The sequence below is a fragment of the Ranitomeya imitator genome, chromosome 3, assembly GCF_032444005.1.
Source record: "Ranitomeya imitator isolate aRanImi1 chromosome 3, aRanImi1.pri, whole genome shotgun sequence".
NCBI lineage: Eukaryota > Metazoa > Chordata > Amphibia > Anura > Dendrobatidae > Ranitomeya > Ranitomeya imitator.
The window spans coordinates 492,451,612-492,471,875 of NC_091284.1; positions in this window are offsets into that span (position 1 = coordinate 492,451,612).

Consider the following 20,264-nt stretch of genomic DNA (forward strand, 5'->3'; position numbering starts at 1 on the left):
TTGGAGGCAAGCAATCTGGATGCTGATGTGAGGGAGTTGGTGTTGGATTTGTTGCGGTTCATTCTCACCCATAACTTTTTTACATTCAAGGACCGGTTCTTTTTACAGAAACGTGGGACCGCTATGGGAGCGGCGTGTGCGCCCTCCTACGCAAACTTCTTTCTTGGATTTTGGGAGAGGGGTTTGCTGTTGGATGGTGCACAGGCCGCTCCCCAAGTCCTTGGATGGTTTCGTTTTATTGATGATATTTTGTTTTTGTGGCAGGGCTCTGCCATTGATTTAGAAGCATTTATGGTGGGTCTGAACTGCAATGAATCCAACATCAAGCTCACCTACGTCTATGATCGAAAGGTGGTATCCTTTCTTGACGTTGAATTAAGGGTACAGGATGACGGATCGATACACACTGATATGTATCGCAAAAAAACTTCTGTCAATGCTCTACTACACGCATCCTCTGCACATCAGTATTCCACGATTGCCGCTATCCCAACAGGTCAGTTTTTGCGGGCTCGCAGAATTTGTACTTCTGATGAGTTATTCGAGGGACAGGCCAGGGACCTTGGGCGGAGATTTAGAGATCGTGGGTATAGCAACAGGAGCATTAAGAAAGTCTATGTGAGAGCCAAAAACACTAGGAGAACCGATCTCCTGGGTCCATTAGGGGGTGATACTAGTAGGAATAAAAGAAAGGATACACAAGTACGGTTTATTTCTACGTACAACCAACAATGGGACCTGATGAGAACTATCCTTAAAAAACACTGGTCGGTCTTGTTAACCGATCCAGTATTAAAAGAAGATCTCTCCTCAACACCCCTTATGACGGCACGCAGAGGGAGAAACTTTCGAGATGTCTTGGTGTCAAGCCACTATGTCTCCAAACCCACCACACTATTTGGTGGTGGTGGTGTTAGAAAAGGTTTCTTCCCCTGTGGAAAGTGTTTAGCTTGTAAAAACCACATTAGATCCACGTCCTTCACATCATCGAGTGGCCTCAAGACTTTTGACATTAGAGCTAACATCACATGTACATCTACGCATGTCGTATATTATGCCATGTGTAGTTGTAATTTGATGTACATCGGGCTCACGTCATGTGAGTTACGGGTTAGAACCCGTGAACACGTGCATGACATTGAGGCCGCTCGTGATGTGGACGACGTGGAGACTTTAAAGACAATCCCCAGACACTTTAAACTCAAACATAAGTGTAATTCTAGAGTTGAGAGTCTGGGGGATTGATTGTGTACATATGGGGATTAGAGGGGGTGATGCTTTGAGGGTGCTTATGCAAAAGGAGTGCCGTTGGATAGTTAATCTCGATACTATGGTCCCTCATGGACTTAATGAGCAGCTTAGTTTTTATTTATTTTAATATATTTGTCTCTTCTTTTTCTTCCTTTTTTCATTTCTTCTTTTTTATTTTTATTTTTGTATTCTTTAGTGCTATAATGTTTTTTAGGATTTGTTCCATCATTACATCTCAATTCAAGTTCGGCCTGGATATGGACCCTTATATGTCATCAATTGGAAAAAGACTTCTGGATCTGGGATGCCTTCTCTATATATATATATATATATATGCTTGCACATTGTCACTTTAACTTTATTGTTGTTTGCCTCATATTCATGTACGTTTGTTGTAGTAACAATGTTTATATTCTCACCTGTCTGTCTACACATTTTTAGATATAGAACATCATTATAATGTGTCTGTATTACAGGGCTGCTAGGGGTATATATTGTCACTTTATTAATAATGGGGTAGTTATTGTATCATAATTGTTTGTTTCTGTAGCATCCTGTTGATTGTATTGTGATTGTCTTTGTAACGTTGTATTTGTTGGGCGTTATACATTTATGGGCCGCCCTCACCTTGCAGAAGGAAGCTCCATCTCTGCGCGCATAGGAATCTAACGGAGTGCCAGTGCGCATGTCTGTGACGCGGACATTAGCTGCGGCATCGTCCGGGCGCCTCTTTGTGACGTGTGCGGGTCAATGACGTCACCGGTTTTCCCGGTGGCCCGCACCGTCATATTGTCGCTGGTGATGATGAGCTCTGCAGCGTCCGTATTCGTCATAGACATGCGCCACCTTATTGGCATAGCCGCGCACTATAAAAAGCAGGATAAGGGAGACATATGTACTACTGCGGGCCCCCCGACGAAGCTGTGGGCGAAACGTGCGTAGGGGCGCGTGTTGTGAACTATGGAAAAGGAAAAGGGTAAGATGGGGATATGGGACTAGTTTACTCCTTGTTTACTGTGGATGTGTTGAACTATAGGATATTTTCCTTTCACTTGATTTAACGTTCACAATCCATATAGCTGTGAGGGTATTGATTGAGCACTGAGCACTTTACTGTAGCCCTGTGGCAGCATCCTTCTCGTGTTACTAGGTCTTATGACCTCCCAATATATAAATCCCCCCCCCCCCCGGTTTTCCTATATCCGTGGTGCAACACTGTTTTTACTGCACCCATTCTCTATACTCAAATGTTTCTGTTTCTAATCTGTTAAATATATCTGGATATTTTGTTTTTTGTATATTTTAGTGTTGCTTACAATTGCACCAATAAACATACAATCTTATATGGAACTATTTTTTTGAGTTTATATACTTCATGTCCTTTGGTTAGTTAGATTTGAGGAAGTATCTCAAGGTACTTACCCTATCAGTCCTGTGTTGTCCAGACGTGACTGTATTTTACTGTAATGGTATCTGTATCTGAGGTTTTGTTTCTAATTGAGTCAAGGTCTTAGTAAAATATTTCAAGAAACTAAATTTTTCTTAATTGAGCAAGTTGTTTTGTGTGAAATGTAATAGACCTGATAAGAGTTGAAATACATTTAAGGCAATGTTGGTACATTGTGTTATGCCTAGTGCAAGGTAGAGCATGATGCATTGAATGGGAGTGGAGCTGGGTCCATATTCATTACTGTAATGAGCGGTACCATGTGACCGCTCACTACCGGAAGAAGCTATCAGTGCCCTGAGAAGCAGGGACGTGCAGGGACAATGGCTGGAGCAGGTGAGTAGTATTACACAGCTGCTGCTCCCTCTCCCCTGCCGACCCCTGGGTATGACTCGATAGGGACAATTTCAGCCTAAAAAAATGGGCTGAAATTCTCGGCTTATACTCGAGTATATACGGTAGTTGAAATTGAGTACAACAGCTAAAGGGTATTTTTTTAATAGTTATTTTCTTATTTCACAGACTAGATCTGTATAACAATAAGAAACTTAGCCTTACTTACTCCTTGCGACTCCAGTGCAAAAATTCTGCTTTTTCTAACTTAGTTAGAATTGCATTATGACTACAGCAACTTGCTACTGCAGCCAATCATTGGGCTCAGTGGCAATGCTGAGGTAGATTGAACTGCAAGGCCAAAGAATGCTGAATTAATTAGCAATCAAGCCTGTGGGCTAAAAAAATGAAACCTGGAAAACCATTATCAGCTTTTCCCTGTTTATAAATGTTGTTATTTGATTCAGATTACACCACATGAATGCTAGAAGATACTTTTGTTATAAAGGTTCTGTATATGAATATGCCAAGTGATGAGGTAAAAAATCAAATTACACTCTGACCAATGTTATTCAATGAGGTAGTGCAGATCTGTATGTTTGTTCTCAGTTGTATTCAGCATGAGAAAAAAATCGCATGCCATACGGGCCATCAATATAGCATCCAATTTGTATGGATACATTACAATTCTGTAGCATAGGAAACTGTAAATGGTCCTGTAAATGAATAATAGCTGATAAGAAAAAAAATTTGCATAAGGACAGCACACGGATGACAAGTGAGAAATAAATCGTCTCACTCTCCTCGATGAAAATGGACCGATTTATACATATGTGTGAGCGAACCCCAACACTGTATTGGGCAGAGGACTGTTGAGAAAAAAAGTTCTGAGGGCTTCAAGATATACATAATGAAGTCAGCTTTTATTGCTCTCATAACTTTTATCATTATCACCATTTTCTTCTGGTGGAGTAGTCCAACCTGAGGGAAACTATAGCTGGAAATGTAACTTTTAGCATCACACCATTTCCAGTTGCAGGTAAACTGCACCGATACGGCATTAAAATGGTTTTGGTATTGTAAATCTAAAAACCTACTGATTACTTGATCCAAACTTGAATGCAATAGAGGAAAAAAAGTCCCGGCACTCACGTGTACAATAAATCATGTTCAATCTAGCACACACACGTGGAAATCCAATGTGTGCTGGAATAAAGAAGTGACTCTTCTATTGCATTGACCTCCACGACCACCACTACATGTGGAGTTCCATCCTATCCTTCCACTATTGAATTGTAATGCAATAACCTGGCAGCATTATATGATTATAGCAATGCACAAACTAGTACTTTAGGAGTTTGCCACTTTATTGTGTTTGTACAGCTTTTCTCACAAGCTGCACAACACTCTAGTCCATGAAACGGCGGCTGATGGAGGAGCATGTGACAAGACCAGTCCATCAGTCTCGTCCAAATGTAAAGCGCCTCATGTGGTAAACCTGCTTTTCGATTGGACGGACTGGTCACATGCTCCTCCATCAGCAGCCATTTTATAGATAGAATTGCTGGTCAATTTGTGAGTAAAGCTGCACTAACATTATAAAGTGAGCAACTTCTTTAGACAACTTCCCTAACAGGTAAGTACATCTACACCAGAAATTCAATGTGACATTTTCTGCTGACACATACACATTTCAAAGTTTTCCGCACACTTTGGTAAAGCGTTATTCTTACTTATAGGGGATTCCAGTGATACATCAGACTTTTAGAGTTATTATAAATCCTTTGTTAGAATTACTGCGGCTGGTTCAATAATTCAGATTAGACCTCATGTTTATTAATGTACTACATCTGTGCAAACAACATGTCAAGAAGAGAGTTTATTGTAATTGCCTGAGCAAACAGAACCTGAAAGAAGCAATTTCCAGTTACAATGTGCTATGACAAGTAATGGGGTAATTGGCATTCTATCCTGATTACTTCCACCTTCCTTTTCATCAGGTCTATATTGTATGTGATAGATAGAGTTATAGAAAGTGAAGGTGTTTGATAATATAGTTAGCTGCTTTATAGGGTTAGTGATTAAATACAATAATCATTTTGTCTCAGAGATCTTATTACTTTTAACATTATTTATTCATATGTGTAACACATGGGAATGGAGTAGATTCCATAGTTAAAGTATATGATGTCCTAATGCATGCTATGAAATAATGTGCTATATTTTTCCATTAAATTCCTACTAAATAACAAAGTGGGCAGGTTGTCTCAAAAATTGTCACAGGTAGGGTTGAGCGACTTTTACTTTTTCAAAAGTCGGGTCGAGTGAAATCGGCCGATCCTATAAAAAAGTCGGGGTCGGCCGAAACTCGAAACCCAATGCAGTGCATTGGGTTTCCAATGGTTCCCAGGGTCTGAAGGAGAGGAAACTCTCCTTCAGGCCCTGCGATCCATATTTAAGTGTAAAATAAAGAATTAAAATAAAAAATATCACTATACTCACCCTCGGACGCGCCCTGGTACTAACCGGGAACCTTCCTTCCTTCGAATCAGCGCTTGCAGGACCTTGCGGTGACGTCACGGCTTGTGATTAGTCGCGCGACCGCCCATGTGACCGCTCGCGCGACCAATCACAAGCCGCGACGTCACCGCAAGGTCCTGCAAGCGCTGATTCTTAGGAAGGAAGGCTGCCAGAAAGAAGCAGGGCGCGTCCGAGGGTGAGTATATTCCTATTAGGTATATACTCACCCTCGGACGCGCCCTGCTTCTTTCCGGCAGCCTTCCTTCCTAAGAATCAGCGCTTCCAGGACCTTGCGGTGACGTCGCGGCTTGTGATTGGTCGTGCGAGCGGTCACATGGGCGGTCGCGCGACCAATCACAAGCCGCGACGTCACCGCAAGGTCCTGCAAGCGCTGATTCGAAGGAAGAAAGGCTGCCGGTTAGTACCAGGGAGCGTCAGAGGGTGAGTATAGCGATATTTTTTATTTTAATTCTTTATTTTATATTTAAATATGGATTCCGATACCGATTTCTGATATTGCAAACATATCGGAACTCGGGATCGGAATTCCGATACCAGATTCAGAAGATCGCCGACCTCATGGCCGACCCCACACAGGGGTCGGGTTTCATAAAACCCGACTTTGCCAAAAGTCGGCGACTTCTGAAAATGGCCGACCCGTTTCGCTCAACCCTAGTCACAGGTATCTGCTGAAATATTCTATGCTGATGCTAATGTGCAGAACAGGTATCATAATGTCAGTGATATAGAACATGTTATCAACAATTGGCAAAGATGGAGTATCACCACCTATTCTCTATGTGCCACCTACATGTTTTTTGAGAAGATACTGCTAGTTTTTAACAGGATAATAATTTTGTATTCCTGCTTAGTACTCTATGCTCTTCACATCCATTAAACTGATATCCAAGTCATTGAACTTTATCTTTGAGCATTTTAATTTTTCAGTTGGTGCAGCCATAAGAAGCAAATTGCAAAATGAGCGTTGGGGTCTGCATTCGCCCATGTTTGCAGCAGATTGGTCATCTCAGTTCCTTTATGTCCCTCCATGCATCAAAGAAAATACCTTAGTTAGGATATGTACAGCCATTTGGTAAATTCAAAAAAGTTCATTTTTTTTCGCATTAATGTATACTCTGCACTTCATCTTGACTGAAAAAAAGCAGAAATATAGTAATTTTTGAAAATGTATTAAAAAAGAAAAACTGAAATATCACATTGTCATAAGTATTCAGACCCTTTGCTCAGACACTCATATTTAAATCACATGCTGTCCATTTCCTTGTAATCCTCCTTGAGATGGTTCTACTCCTTCATTGCACATGATTTGGGTGTATATGCTTATCCTCTGCCAGTTCATATAATAAGTGGAATTGCGCACAGCTACATTTAAGTAATGCTGCCGTAGGATACTAGTAACCGTTAATCCGCCATTTGAAAGAGGACTCCATGTCCTTAAGGTCTTATTATTGTTTAACAAATTTTGGAATTTTTTTTCACAACTTACAGTAGATAAAAAAGAACCTAGACATGTTTGGAGTTTATGAACTCGTAATGACCTGGAGAATCATGATGGCAGGTCAGTCTTAGCATTTAGTGAGCATAGTAAAAAGGGAAAACAAAAAACAATTGTGGAATTGCAATTTTTTGCAATTTCACCAAACTCTGATTTTTTTCCCCCATTTTTCAGTACAAGATATGTTAAAAACAATGGTGTTAATCAAAAGTACAACTCATCCTGCAAAAAACAAGTCCTCACGTGTTTTTTTTTTTACCAAAAATAAAAAAGTTATGGCTCTGGGAAGAAGGGGAGCAAAAAATGAAAATGAGAGTGCTTCTTTAACCTTCGTCCGGCTGAGTAGGTACGATTGTAACTATTCCGTTTTAAAATTGCAATAACTTTTTTTTCCGTAGAGGGCTGAAATTTCATGACATCTCTGCAGTTTTGGTCCAGAATATATTGGCCAAATTTCAATAAAATATATATAAAGGTACAATTGTACATCTGCAGCTTGTTAACGTTGTAAAATTATGCAGCCTGACGAAGGTTAACAAACTATCCATAAAGCTGTCCTCCTTACCATACAAACTCAAATCTCACTATTTTCGTTTCCCTTAAAACTACATGAACATGATGTCCTCCCTGAGCGTTACGTCTACCTAACATCCAGTTCTTTCTTCAATCTGACTTCCACACCACTATTGTACTGAACTTAGCATAAATCCCTATAGATCTGTGAACTTCAAAAGCCTGACTACATTACTCCTTCTTCTAAACTTGACTTGTTTATTCTCTTGAGAAAGTCAACTACTTCATGTTACAAAATGATCTGAACTCTTGGATCCTCAGACTCAACCATTGCCTAAATCTCCCCATACCTTACTAACAGAACATTTATTGTTTCTCACTCACATACCACTGCTTTGCTTCACCATTAATAATGAGTAGAGTTGAGCGACCTTGACCTTTTTAGAGTCGAGCCGGGTTTTGCGAAACCCGACTATGTCCAAAGTCGGGTCGAGTGAAATCGGCCGATTATGACGTAAAGTCGGGATCGACCGAAACACGAAACCCAATGCAAGTCAATGGGGCAGCATAGTCGGCAGTGAGTGGGGGCCAGGAAAACACCTAGAGTGCCCATTTTAATGTCAAAACCATCCATTCTTCTTAATGAAGCTTGTCAAGCGTAATTTACCTTAAAATAATTGGAAGGCATTTGAAATTGGGGGTCATTTGGCTAAAGTTGTGGGGGGTAGGGCTGGTTCAAGTAATTAGTGGGCCCAGTAAATCTGGACCACGTCACGGCAGTGGAGCAGGGAGAGGTAAGTATTTCAACTTTGCAAGTGCTGTGATCCTGAGCAAGCAGGGGGGGGGCCCACTCGTTGGCATTGGCACTGGCACAGGGCCCCTCAAAGTACAGCGGTGTGTTTGCACGGCGGGGGCGCCTCCCACCGGCAGCAACACTTTTGCGTACTATGAGAGGCCCTGTGCCAGTGACGTCGCCAACTAGTATTCCTCCCCCCACCTGATGAAGGAACCTGCACTTTCATCTGCACCTTCCTCTTTTTCCCCGTGTAAGGTGGTATGGTATGCGGGAAGAGCAACCTGACTTTCAGCAGGGTCACAATGTTGTTGTGTAGCGTGCACGGGGAATGTTGCGTTATGGGTCAATGTACCAGCAGACTCATCTATCACTGGCTGGGCAATGGGCACGATGAAGTGGAAACACAGATATAGGCCCAAAGAAGAAAGTGGGCTAAATGCAGTTCAAAATTGGTAACACAGGAATAACCAGGGGGCATTGCAGTGGAGGACAACTGGAATGAGAGGCTGACACAGAGAGTAGGGCCAAATCAGTAAGTAGTCGAAATGCAGTTCAAAATTGGCAACCGTAGTAAACAGGCGGCACAGCTTTGTTCAGTGGAGGAGAACAGCAAGGAGTGGCAGACACCGATAGTAGGCCCCAACCCAACTAGTAGGCCAAATGCAGTCTAACATTAACAACTACTTAACGAGAGGCTGAAAATGGAATTTCAGGACAGGAAACCAGGAGAACAGCAAGGAGTGGCAGACACCGATAGTAGGCCCCAAACCAACTAGTACGCCAAATGCAGTTGTTCCATTTAACCACAATTTAATGAGAGCCTGAAGATAGAAGCTCAGGAAAGGCAACCTGGGGAACACCTTGGAGTGTAACACACCATCTCTCTCCACCCCATACCCATTTTGTAGGCCTAATGCTGTGTACTTTTCTACAACTACTAAACGAGAGTCGGAAGACCGAAGCAATGGCAAGGAAACCTGGGGAACACCTTGGAGTGTAACACACCATCTCTCTCCACCCCATTCCCCATTTTTTAGGCCTAATGCAGCCTACTTTCCGACACCTACTAAACGAGAGCATGAAGATCGAAGCTCAGGAAAGGCAACCTGGGGAACACCTTGGAGTGTAACACACCATCTCTCTCCACCCCATACCCATTTTGTAGGCCTAATGCTGTGTACTTTTCTACAACTACTAAACGAGAGTCGGAAGACCGAAGCAATGGCAAGGAAACCTGGGGAACACCTTGGAGTGTAACACACCATCTCTCTCCACCCCATACCCAATTTGTAGGCCTAATGCAGCCTACTTTCCGACACCTACTAAACGAGAGCATGAAGATCGAAGCTCAGGAAAGGCAACCTGGTGAAAACCTTGGAGTGTAACACAACCTGTCTCTACACCCCATACACAATTAGTAGGCCTAATGCAGCGTAGTTTCCAACAGCTACTAAACGAGAGCCGGAAGATCGAAGCTCAGGAAAGGCAACCTGGGGAACACCTTGGAGTGTAACACAACCTCTCTCTACACCACGGAAGGGCTGATTCTTAGGAAGGAAGGCTGTTGTAAATAAGCATTGCGCGTCCGAGGGTGATTATATTCTTATTCGGTATCTACTCACCCTCGGACGCGCCATGCTTCTTGATTTGTAATTAATGTTTATTTGCAATGTGCTTTTGACTTACTCAATTATTTTTTTAATTATTGATTTTATTAAATTAATAGTTTAACATCTTATTGGAAATAATTTAAAGGAGACGCGACAGGACAACACTCGGTGGATGCCATATCTGTGTTAACAACTCCAAAAAACTTTCAGTTAACTTCTTGCAGGAGAAAGAAATTGTAGCTGTTGGACCTTTGTAGTACAGTTCCAGATATTTGTTGTGTGTTTGTTTTGATTGTTAAAATGTCTGCATTTGAGATCTCAACACGATCTTATTTTTTATAATCAAATTAATTTTTTAAATATTTTATTAGGTTGGTTCAAGGGGTACACGGGCCGCAGTAGACAGGTCAGTGGAGGCCTAGTGGAAGGAGGGACCACAGACAGGCATCGAAGGCCTAAAATAATAACACATGGCTGTAGGCAATTTTAAATTGGTTCCAGGGGTACACGGGCAGCAGTGCCCTGGTCAGTGTAGTAGTAGTTGAAAGAATGGACCGCAGACAGGCATCGAAGGCCTAAAATAAAAAAATTGGGCTGGCTGTAGGCAATTTTAAATTGGTTCCAGGGGTACACGGGCAGCAGTGGTGTGGTCAGTGGAGGCCTAGTGGAAGGAGTGACCGCAGACAGGCATCGAAGGCCTAAAATATTAACACATGGCTGTAGTCAATTTTAAATTGGTTCCAGGGGTACTTGGGCAGCAGTGCCCTGGTCAGTGTAGTAGTAGTTGAACGAATGGACCGCAGACAGGCATCGAAGGCCTAAAATAAAAAAATTGGGCTGGCTGTAGGCAATTTTAAATTGGTTCCAGGGGTACACGGGCAGCAGTGGTGTGGTCAGTGGAGGCCTAGTGGAAGGAGTGACCGCAGACAGGCATCGAAGGCCTAAAATAATCACACATGGCTGTAGGCAATTTTAAATTGGTTCCAGGGGTACACGGGCAGCAGTGGTGTGGTCAGTGGAGGCCTAGTGGAAGGAGTGACCGCAGACAGGCATCGAAGGCCTAAAATAATCACACATGGCTGTAGGCAATTTTAAATTGGTTCCAGGGGTACACGGGCAGCAGTGGTGTGGTCAGTGGAGGCCTAGTGGAAGGAGTGACCGCAGACAGGCATCGAAGGCCTAAAATAATAACACATGGCTGTAGGCAATTTTAAATTGGTTCCAGGGGTACACGGGCAGCAGTGCCCTGGTCAGTGTAATAGTAGTTGAAAGAATGGACCGCAGACAGGCATCGAAGGCCTAAAATAAAAAAATTGGGCTGGCTGTAGGCAATTTTAAATTGGTTCCAGGGGTACACGGGCAGCAGTGGTGTGGTCAGTGGAGGCCTAGTGGAAGGAGTGACCGCAGACAGGCATCGAAGGCCTAAAATAATAACACATGGCTGTAGGCAATTTTAAATTGGTTCCAGGGTTACACGGGCAGCAGTGGTGTGGTCAGTGGAGGCCTAGTGGAAGGAGTGACCGCAGACAGGCATCGAAGGCCTAAAATAATCACACATGGCTGTAGGCAATTTTAAATTGGTTCCAGGGGTACACGGGCAGCAGTGGTGTGGTCAGTGGAGGCCTAGTGGAAGGAGTGACCACAGACAGGCATCGAAGGCCTAAAATATTAACACATGGCTGTAGTCAATTTTAAATTGGTTCCAGGGGTACTTGGGCAGCAGTGCCCTGGTCAGTGTAGTAGTAGTTGAAAGAATGGACCGCAGACAGGCATCGAAGGCCTAAAATAAAAAAATTGGGCTGGCTGTAGGCAATTTTAAATTGGTTCCAGGGGTACACGGGCAGCAGTGGTGTGGTCAGTGGAGGACTAGTGGAAGGAGTGACCGCAGACAGGCATCGAAGGCCTAAAATAATAAAACATGGCTGTAGGCAATTTTAAATTGGTTCCAGGGGTACACGGGCAGCAGTGGTCTGGTCAGTGGAAGTCTAGTGGAAGGAGTGACCGCAGAAAGGCTTCGAAGGCCTAACATAACAAACTTGGGCTGGCTGTAGGCACTTTTAAATTGGTTCCAGGGGTACATGGGCAGCAGTGTATGGTCAGTGGAATTCTAGTGGAAGGAGTGACCGCAGACAGGCTTCCAAGGCCTAACATAACAAACTTGGGCTGGCTGTAGGCACTTTTAAATTGGTTCCAGGGGTACACGGGCAGCAGTGGTCTGGTCAGTGGAAGTCTAGTGGAAGGAGTGACCGCAGACAGGCTTCCAAGGCCTAACATAACAAACTTGGGCTGGCTGTAGGCACTTTTAAATTGGTTCCAGGGGTACACGGGCAGCAGTGGTCTGGTCAGTGGAAGTCTAGTGGAAGGAGTGACCGCAGACAGGCTTCGAAGGCCTAACATAACAAACTTGGGCTGGCTGTAGGCACTTTTAAATTGGTTCCAGGGGTACATGGGCAGCAGTGGTCTGGTCAGTGGAAGTCTAGTGGAAGGAGTGACCGCAGACAGGCTTCCAAGGCCTAACATAACAAACTTGGGCTGGCTGTAGGCACTTTTAAATTGGTTCCAGGGGTACACGGGCAGCAGTGGTCTGGTCAGTGGAAGTCTAGTGGAAGGAGTGACGGCAGACAGTCTTCGAAGGCCTAACATAACAAAATTGGGCTGACTATAGGCACTTTTAAATTGGTTCCAGGGTAACACGGCCAGCAGTGGCCTGGTCAGTGTAGTAGTTGTAGAAAGAAGGGACCGCAGACAGGCTTCGAAGGCCTAACATAACAAAAATGTCAAAACAATGGTATTGTCAGTGCCAGGCATTGAAGGATGTCAGCGCCTAGACTACACATTGGTGAAGCTGTGAGAGATAATTTTGCTAGTGGTAGAGCACTGTTTGAGCTGGGGGGGGAACTGGCTTGTGGCCGGCGGTACAGGCACAGGGCCCCTCATATTACAACGGTGTGTCTGACGTTGGGTGCGCACCACCACCGCCAGAGACACTTTATTGTACTATGAGGGACCCATTGGCAGTGCCGTCGACCAAAAGCGGCCACACCCACCTCTTCAGACAAACAGCACTCTCAAGGGTCCAAGCGCAAAGTGGCGATAGCACGGCCCCGTGTGGGGAGTTTGGCCATTTCGTGAGGTGGAAACATGTCGTATGCTGGACAATCAGGTGAAGAAAATTACGAGATTGGAAAAGTCATTCAGAATAGTCCACAGGCAAGACCTTTTCATAGGAAAGCTAGGTGTCAGCCGGGCAGGGTGGGGCAAAAGATTTTGAAATCCAGTTGTGGTTCATTTTAATGAAGGTTAGATCATCTACATTTTGGGTAGCCAGACGAGTCCTTTTTTCTGTTAGTATTGAACCTGCAGCACTGAATACTCTTTCTGATAGGACACTAGCTGCCGGGCAAGCAAGCTCCTGCAATGCATATTCTGCCAATTCTGGCCAGGTGTCTAATTTGGATGCCCAGTAATCAAATGGGAATGACGGTTGAGGGAGAACGTCGATAAGGGATGAAAAATAGTTTGTAACCATACTGGACAAATGTTGTCTCCTGTCACTTTGAATTGATGCTGCAGTACCTGTCCTGTCTGCGGTCATAGAAAAATCACTCCACAACCTGGTCAGAAAACCCCTCTGGCCAACGCCACTTCTGATTTCTGCCCCTCTAACACCTCTGGTCTGCTGGCCCCTGGAGCTCGTGTGAGAACGATCACGGGCGCTGTGTGCAGGGAATGCCAGAAGCAAACGGTCAACAAGAGTTGATTGTTTTGTTGCTAATATTAGTTCCAAGTTCTCATGTGGCATAATATTTTGCAATTTGCCTTTATAGCGAGGATCAAGGAGGCAGGCCAACCAGTAATCGTCATCGTTCATCATTTTTGTAATGCGTGTGTCCCTTTTGAGGATACGCAAGGCATAATCCGCCATGTGGGCCAAAGTTCCCGTTGTCAAATCTGCGGTTGTGCTTGGTTGAGGGGCAGTTGCAGGCAAATCTACGTCACTTGTGTCCCTCAAAAAACCAGAACCCGGCCTTGCCACGCCACCAATTTCCCGTGCCCCCGGGAAAGCTTCCTCATTAAAAATATACTCATCCCCATCATCCTCCTCATCCTCCACCTCCTCTTCGCCCGGTACCTCGTCATGTACACTGCCCTGACCAGACAATCGCTGACTGTCATCAAGGCTTTCCTCTTCCTCTGGTGCAGACGCCTGATCCTTTATGTGCGTCAAACTTTGCATCAGCAGACGCATTAGGGGGATGCTCATGCTTATTATGGCGTTGTCTGCACTAACCAGCCGTGTGCATTCCTCAAAACACTGAAGGACTTGACACATGTCTTGAATCTTCGACCACTGCACACCTGACAACTCCATGTCTGCCATCCTACTGCCTGCCCGTGTATGTGTATCCTCCCACAAAAACATAACAGCCCGCCTCTGTTCGCACAGTCTCTGAAGCATGTGCAGTGTTGAGTTCCACCTTGTTGCAACGTCTATGATTAGGCGATGCTGGGGAAGGTTCAAAGAACGCTGATAGGTCTGCATACGGCTGGAGTGTACAGGCGAACGGCGGATATGTGCGCAAAGTCCACGCACTTTGAGGAGCAGGTCGGATAACCCCGGATAACTTTTCAGGAAGCACTGCACCACCAGGTTTAAGGTGTGAGCCAGGCAAGGAATGTGTTTCAGTTGGGAAAGGGAGATGGCAGCCATGAAATTCCTTCCGTTATCACTCACTACCTTGCCTGCCTCAAGATCTACAGTGCCCAGCCACGACTGCGTTTCTTGCTGCAAGAACTCGGACAGAACTTCCGCGGTGTGTCTATTGTCGCCCAAACACTTCATAGCCAATACAGCCTGCTGACGTATGCCAGTAGCTGCCCCATAATGGGAGACCTGGTGTGCAACTGTGGCAGGTGCGGATGGAGTGTTTGTGCGACTGCGGTCTGTGGACGAGCTCTTGCTTCTGCAGGAGGACGAGGAGGAGGAGGAGGAGGAGGGGGTGCGAACGGCTACAGACAACTGTTTACTAGACCGTGGGCTAGGCAGAACTGTCCCAAACTTGCTGTCCCCTGTGGACCCTGAATCCACCACATTTACCCAGTGTGCCGTGATGGACACGTAACGTCCCTGGCCATGCCTACTGGTCCATGCATCTGTTGTCAGGTGCACCTTTGTGCTCACAGATTGCCTGAGTGCATGGACGATGCGCTCTTTAACATGCTGGTGGAGGGCTGGGATGGCTTTTCTGGAAAAAAAGTGTCGACTGGGTAGCTCGTAGCGTGGTACAGCGTAGTCCATCAGGTCTTTGAAAGCTTCGCTTTCAACTAACCGGTAGGGCATCATCTCTAACGAGATTAGTCTAGCTATGTGGGCGTTCAAACCCTGTGTACGCGGATGCGAGGCTAAGTACTTCCTTTTTCTAACCATAGTCTCATGTAGGGTGAGCTGGACTGGAGAGATGGAGATCGTGGAACTAGCGGGGGTGCCGGTGGACATGGCAGACTGAGAGACGGTGGGAGATGGTATTGTTGCCGCCGGTGCCCTAGATGCAGTGTTTCCTACTACGAAACTGGTGATTCCCTGACCCTGACTGCTTTGGCCTGGCAAAGATACCTGCACAGATACAGCAGGTGGTGCGCTAAATGGTGGTCCTACACTGCCGGAAGGGATGTTGCGTTGATGACTAGCTTCATTGGCCGAGGGTGCAACAACCTTAAGGGACGTTTGGTAGTTAGTCCAAGCTTTCAAATGCATGGTGGTTAAATGTCTATGCATGCAACTAGTATTGAGACTTTTCAGATTCTGACCTCTGCTTAAGGAAGTAGAACATTTTTGACAGATGACTTTGCGCTGATCAATTGGATGTTGTTTAAAAAAATGCCAGACTGCACTCTTTCTAGCATCGGATACCTTTTCAGGCATTGCAGACTGAGCTTTAACCGGATGGCCACGCTGTCCTCCACCAGGTTTTGGCTTTGCCACGCGTTTTGGGCAAGATACGGGCCCGGCAGATGGAACCTGTGGCGATGTTGATGCCTGCTGCGGCCCCTCCTCCTCCTCTGCTTCAGAACTGCTGCCGCCTGCACCCTGTTCCCCCAATGGCTGCCAATCGGGGTCAAGAACTGGGTCATCTAATAACTCTTCTTGTACCTCCTGCGCAACTTCGTCTGTGTCACCGTGTCGTTCGGTGGTATAGCATTCGTGATGGGGCAACATAGTCTCATCAGGGTCTGATTCTTGATCAGCACCCTGCGAGGGCAATGTTGTGGTCTGAGTCAAAGGACCAGCATAGTAGTCTGGCTGTGGCTGTGCGTCAGTGCACTCCATGTCAGATTCAATTTGTAATGGGCATGGACTGTTAACTGCTTCACTTTCTAAGCCAGGGACGGTATGTGTAAAGAGCTCCATGGAGTAACCCGTTGTGTCGCCTGCTGCATTCTTCTCTGTTGTTGTTTTTGCTGAAGAGGACAAGGAAGTGACTTGTCCCTGACCGTGAACATCCACTAACGACGCGCTGCTTTTACTTTTACCAGTTTCACGAGAGGAGGCAAAAGAGCTAGAGGCTGAGTCAGCAAGATAAGCCAAAACTTGCTCTTGCTGCTCCGGCTTTAAAAGCGGTTTTCCTAATCCCAGAAAAGGGAGCGTTCGAGGCCTTGTGTAGCCGGACGACGAACCTGGCTCCACAGCTCCAGACTTAGGTGCAATATTTTTTTCCCCACGACCACCTGATGCTCCACCACTACCACTACCCTCATTACCAGCTGACAATGAACGCCCCCGGCCACGACCTCTTCCACTAGACTTCCTCATTGTTTTAAAAACGTAACCAAACTAACGTTATTTGTTGCAGTCACACAACTTACACGGTGAGCTATAACTTCAGTATGATTTAGCTACCCCTTTACAGGTTGGTGAGACCACAGCGAAAATCAGGCCCAATGTTACACACTCTTTTTTTGGTGGCTGCAAATTAGAGAGATGCCCCACACGCAGGACTGTCACTGAAGCACAAATGTTAATATTAATGTCACACTATTATTTTTTTTTTATTTTTATTTTTTTCAGGAACACTTTAGAAACCCCCCCAAAAAAAAAACATTGATTTTTGCAGGGAGAATTTAGAAAACAAATGTAACAAACTATATGCTTTCTATGGGCCACTGAGTGAGAGATGACGCACACAGGAATCAGGAGTGGCACACAAGCCCAGAGGCCAATATTTTTCTACCAATGATTGATGGAGTTATTTTCTCTGGTAGATTTTGGAACCCAAATCAAGGAAAAAAAATATAGGCTTTCTATGGACCACAATTGGAGAGAGAGAGAGAGAGAGAGATGGCACACCCAGGAGTCAAGACTGGCACACAAGCAGAAAGGCCAATATTAATCTCCCACTGTTTTTTTTTTTTTTTTTTTTTTTTTTCAGGGAGACTTTAGAAAAAAAAATAATAAAAAAAATATGATTTTATCAGGAAGAATTTAGAAACCAAATAAAATAAAATGATTTTTTCAGGGAGAATTTATAAAACAAATAAAACCAAAAATAGGCGTTCTATGGCCCACTGACTGAGAGATGACGCACCCAGGAGTCAAGAATGGCACACAAGCAGAAAGGCCAATATTAATCTCCCACTGTTTTTTTTTTTTTTTTTTTTTTTTTCAGGGAGACTTTAGAAAAAAAATAAATAAAAAAAATATGATTTTATCAGGAAGAATTTAGAAACCAAATAAAATAAAATGATTTTTTCAGGGAGAATTTATAAAACAAATAAAACCAAAAATAGGCGTTCTATGGCCCACTGACTGAGAGATGACGCACACAGGAATCAGGAGTGGCACACAAGCCCAGAGGCCAATATTTTTCTACCAATGATTGATGGAGTTATTTTCTCTGGTAGATTTTGGAACCCAAATCAAGGAAAAAAAATATAGGCTTTCTATGGACCACAATTGGAGAGAGAGAGAGAGAGAGAGAGATGGCACACCCAGGAGTCAAGACTGGCACACAAGCAGAAAGGCCAATATTAATCTCCCACTGTTTTTTTTGGTTGATTTTTTTTTTTTTTTTTCAGGGAGACTTTAGAAAAAAAAATAATAAAAAAAATATGATTTTATCAGGAAGAATTTAGAAACCAAATAAAATAAAATGATTTTTTCAGGGAGAATTTATAAAACAAATAAAACCAAAAATAGGCGTTCTATGGCCCACTGACTGAGAGATGACGCACACAGGAATCAGGAGTGGCACACAAGCCCAGAGGCCAATATTTTTCTACCAATGATTGATGGAGTTATTTTCTCTGGTAGATTTTGGAACCCAAATCAAGGAAAAAAAATATAGGCTTTCTATGGACCACAATTGGAGAGAGAGAGAGAGAGAGAGAGAGAGAGAGAGAGAGATGGCACACCCAGGAGTCAAGACTGGCACACAAGCAGAAAGGCCAATATTAATCTCCCACTGTTTTTTTTGGTTGTTTTTTTTTTTTTTTTTTCAGGGAGACTTTAGAAAAAAAAATAATAAAAAAAATATGATTTTATCAGGAAGAATTTAGAAACCAAATAAAATAAAATGATTTTTTCAGGGAGAATTTATAAAACAAATAAAACCAAAAATAGGCGTTCTATGGCCCACTGACTGAGAGATGACGCACACAGGAATCAGGAGTGGCACACAAGCCCAGAGGCCAATATTTTTCTACCAATGATTGATGGAGTTATTTTCTCTGGTAGATTTTGGAACCCAAATCAAGGAAAAAAAATATAGGCTTTCTATGGACCACAATTGGAGAGAGAGAGAGAGAGAGAGAGAGAGAGAGAGAGATGGCACACCCAGGAGTCAAGACTGGCACACAAGCAGAAAGGCCAATATTAATCTCCCACTGTTTTTTTTGGTTGTTTTTTTTTTTTTTTTTTCAGGGAGACTTTAGAAAAAAAAATAATAAAAAAAATATGATTTTATCAGGAAGAATTTAGAAACCAAATAAAATAAAATGATTTTTTCAGGGAGAATTTATAAAACAAATAAAACCAAAAATAGGCGTTCTATGGCCCACTGACTGAGAGATGACGCACCCAGGAGTCAAGACTGGCACACAAGCAGAAAGGCCAATATTAATCTCCCACTGTTTTTTTTTTTTTTTTCAGGGAGACTTTAGAAAAAAAAATAATAAAAAAAATATGATTTTGTCAGGAAGAATTTAGAAACCAAATAAAATAAAATGATTTTTTCAGGGAGAATTTAGAAAACAAATAAAACCAAAAATAGGCGTTCTATGGCCCACTGACTAAGAGAGAGAGAGAGAGATGGAACGCTTAGTACTGGCACACAAGCCCAAAGGGCAATATTAATCTCCCTTTTTTTTTCCAGGGAGAATTTCTAAAACCCCCCCAAAAAAAAAAATAGGCTTTCTATGGCCCACTATTTGTGAGAGAGATGGGACGCTCAGGACTGGCACAGATGGCACGCTCAGGACTGGCACAGAAGCCCAGAGGCCAATATTAATCTCCCTTTTTTTCTGGGAGAATTTATAAAACCAAAAAAATATTTAAATAGGCTTTCTATGGCCCACTATTTGTGAGAGAGATGGCACGCTCAGGACTGGCACAGATGGCACGCTCACAACTGGCACACAAGCCCAGAGGCCAATATTAATCTCCCTTTTTTCAGAGAAAATTTATAAAACCAAAAAAAAAATTAAATAGGCTTTCTATGGCCCACTATTTGTGAGAGAGATGGCACGCTCAGGACTGGCACAGATGGCACGCTCACAACTGGCACACAAGCCCAGAGGCCAATATTAATCTCCCTTTTTTCAGGGAAAATTTATAAAACAAAAAAAAAAAATTAAATAGGCTTTCTATGGCCCACTATTTGTGAGAGAGATGGCACGCTCAGGACTGGCACAGATGGCACGCTCACAACTGGCACACAAGCCCAGAGGCCAATATTAATCTCCCTTTTTTTCAGGGAGAATTTATAAAACCCAAAAAAAAATTAAATAGGCTTTCTATGGCCCACTATTTGTGAGAGAGATGGCACGCTCAGGGCTGGCACAGATGGCACGCTCAGGACTGGCACACAAGCCCAGAGGCCAATATTAATCTCCCTTTTTTTCAGGGAGAATTTATAAAACCCCCAAAAAAATAAAATAGGCTTTCTATGGCCCACTATTTGTGAGAGAGATGGCACACTCAGGACTGGCACACAAGCCCAAAGGCCAATATTAATCTCCCACTGTATTTTTATCAGGGAGAATTTATACACCCCACAAAAAAAA